Source organism: Schistocerca nitens, chromosome 7 (assembly GCF_023898315.1).
Source record: "Schistocerca nitens isolate TAMUIC-IGC-003100 chromosome 7, iqSchNite1.1, whole genome shotgun sequence".
Classification (NCBI taxonomy): domain Eukaryota; kingdom Metazoa; phylum Arthropoda; class Insecta; order Orthoptera; family Acrididae; genus Schistocerca; species Schistocerca nitens.
The window spans coordinates 179081303-179084626 of record NC_064620.1 but is presented as its reverse complement, the minus strand read 5'-3'; the positions used below and the strand labels follow the sequence as shown (position 1 = coordinate 179084626).

The following is a 3324-nucleotide window of genomic DNA, read 5'->3' as shown; positions in this document are numbered from 1 at the left end:
ACGGTGAACACGAGAAGATGACTAGAGTAATAGTGTTTCCCGCCAGGTATGTGTGTCTGCTGCGATGTTTCGCCTGATTTCATGCAACCCCACATGACGTGACGCATGCTCTACTTCGTGCCAATCCTCAACCGCTCATTGCAGAGCAATGAGGACGCCCCTGCACCGTTTTGGATACGAAGTGCTTGATCACCCACATTTTGGCACTGACAATGAACTGCAGGTCAGCGCAGAGAAGTGGCGAAAAGCACAGGCGGCTGCTTTCTATGACGTAGGTATTGGAAAGCTGATACAAAGCTGCGACAAATGTCTACGTCGGGACGACGACTAGGCAGAGAAAAAGCTGGAAGATGCAGCTAACTGTTGCAAATAAAACATTTTTTATGTTCACTGCAGTTTCCATTTCGCGACCGATCGGACCCTACTCCCCGAATAGCCCTCGTACGTCGCCTTGTTCGCTCTGAGTGTAGCGTGGTTGATACATTGTGTGTCTGGATTGTTCAGCCTACGAAGAAAAACATAGCACACAGCCAAAAAATAGCATCGGTTGCTATATCTACATTTATCCTTGCAGAATATCTCCTTATTCCTCCTCACTTTTATTACTAGTGCTTACGGCGTTAGTTTGCCATGGACCTTATTGCTGCGTTCTCCGCTTCATCGCTAAAAAGCCTAACGAAAGCTGGACAGGTCGGAGTTGTATGCACTAAGGTACATAATCATGTGATGCCTCCTAATATTATCTCCTACTTTTGATCGGCGCCCGCATCTCGTGGTCGTGTGGTAGCGTTCTCGCTTCCCACGCCCGGGTTCCCGGGTTCGATTCCCGGTGGGGTCAGGGATTTTCTCTGCCTCGTGATGGCTGGGTGTTGTGTGCTGTCCTTAGGTCAGTTAGGTTTAAGTAGTTCTAAGTTCTAGGGGACTTATGACCACAGCAGTTGAGTCCCATAGTGCTCAGAGCCATTTGAACCATTTTTTTTTTTTTTTGATCGGCGTAGTGTAGCGACTCGACGTGAAAGAATTCAAGAAGTCGTTAAAAGTCCCCTGCAGAAATTTGAACCATGCTGTATCTATAAAGCACTCCGTCGTCAGGCCACGAGTGGCCTACCGGGACCATCCGGCCGCCGTGTCATCCTCAGAGGAGGATAGGAGGGGCGTGGGGTCAGCACAAAAATGGTTCAAATGGCACTGAGCACTATGGGACTTAACCTCTGAGGTCATCAGTCCCCTAGAACTTAGAACTACTTAAACCTAGCTAACCTAAGGACATCACACACATCTATGCCCGAGGCAAGATTCGAACCTGCGACCGTAGCGGTCGCGCGGTTCCAGACTGTAGCGCCTAGAACCGCTCGGCCACTCCGGCCGGCCGGCGGGGTCAGCACACCGCTCTCCCGGCCGTTATGATGTTATTCTTGAACGAAGCCGCTACTATTCGGTCGAGTAGCTCCTCAATTGGCGTCACGAGGCCGAGTGCACCCCGAAAAATGGCAACAGCACTTGGCCGCTGGATGGTCACCCATCCACGGGCCGGCCACGCCCAACAGCGCTTAACTTCGGTGATCTCACGGGAACCGGTGTATTCACTGCGGCAAGGCCGTTGCCATGCTGTCTCTATAGCCGTCCATAATTGCGAAAGCGTTGATGGTGCATGATTTTGTGCACGAACTGTCTTCTCGATTATATCCCGTGATGCGATTCGTATCGAGCGATCTGGGTGGCCAAATCATTTGCTCGAATTGTCCAGAATGTTATTCAGACCAGCCGCGAACAACTGTAGCCCAGTGACATGACACTGTTGTTAGGGAATATGAAGTCCATTAATGGACTGCAGCCCGCATCTCGTGGTCGTGCGGTAGCGTTCTCGCTTCCCACGCCCGGGTTCCCGGGTTCGATTCCCGGCGGGGTCAGGGATTTTCTCTGCCTCGTGATGGCTGGGTGTTGTGTGCTGTCCTTAGGTTAGTTAGGTTTAAGTAGTTCTAAGTTCTAGGGGACTTATGACCACAGCAGTTGAGTCCCATAGTGCTCAGAGCCATTTGAACCATTTTTTTTTTTTTTTGATCGGCGTAGTGTAGCGACTCGACGTGAAAGAATTCAAGAAGTCGTTAAAAGTCCCCTGCAGAAATTTGAACCATGCTGTCTCTATAAAGCACTCCGTCGTCAGGCCACGAGTGGCCTACCGGGACCATCCGGCCGCCGTGTCATCCTCAGAGGAGGATAGGAGGGGCGTGGGGTCAGCACAAAAATGGTTCAAATGGCACTGAGCACTATGGGACTTAACCTCTGAGGTCATCAGTCCCCTAGAACTTAGAACTACTTAAACCTAGCTAACCTAAGGACATCACACACATCTATGCCCGAGGCAAGATTCGAACCTGCGACCGTAGCGGTCGCGCGGTTCCAGACTGTAGCGCCTAGAACCGCTCGGCCACTCCGGCCGGCCGGCGGGGTCAGCACACCGCTCTCCCGGCCGTTATGGTGTTATTCTTGAACGAAGCCGCTACTATTCGGTCGAGTAGCTCCTCAATTGGCGTCACGAGGCCGAGTGCACCCCGAAAAATGGCAACAGCACTTGGCCGCTGGATGGTCACCCATCCACGGGCCGGCCACGCCCAACAGCGCTTAACTTCGGTGATCTCACGGGAACCGGTGTATTCACTGCGGCAAGGCCGTTGCCATGCTGTCTCTATAGCCGTCCATAATTGCGAAAGCGTTGATGGTGCATGATTTTGTGCACGAACTGTCTTCTCGATTATATCCCGTGATGCGATTCGTATCGAGCGATCTGGGTGGCCAAATCATTTGCTCGAATTGTCCAGAATGTTATTCAGACCAGCCGCGAACAACTGTAGCCCAGTGACATGACACTGTTGTTAGGGAATATGAAGTCCATTAATGGACTGCAGCCCGCATCTCGTGGTCGTGCGGTAGCGTTCTCGCTTCCCACGCCCGGGTTCCCGGGTTCGATTCCCGGCGGGGTCAGGGATTTTCTCTGCCTCGTGATGGCTGGGTGTTGTGTGCTGTCCTTAGGTTAGTTAGGTTTAAGTAGTTCTAAGTTCTAGGGGACTTATGACCACAGCAGTTGAGTCCCATAGTGCTCAGAGCCATTTGAACCATTTGAACCAATGGACTGCAAATGATCTCCAAGTAGCCGAACATGACCATTTCCAGTCAGTGATCGGTTCGGTTTGACCAGAGGACCCACTACATTCCCTGTAAACACAGCCTGCATCATTATGGAGCCACCACCAGCTATCACAGTGCCTTGTTGATAACTTGGGTCTATGGGTTCGTGGGGTCCGCACCGTCAGCTCTTACCAACTG

The 3324-nt window shown here is 51.8% G+C and overlaps 2 pseudogenes; both read right to left on the bottom strand.

Moving 5' to 3' along the window:
• Positions 1-1488: 1488 nt before the first annotated feature.
• Positions 1489-1605, bottom strand: LOC126197323 (5S ribosomal RNA; annotated as a pseudogene).
• Positions 1606-2560: 955 nt separating this feature from the next.
• On the bottom strand, positions 2561-2677 carry LOC126197312 (5S ribosomal RNA; annotated as a pseudogene).
• Between the last annotated feature and the right edge of the window lie 647 nt (positions 2678-3324).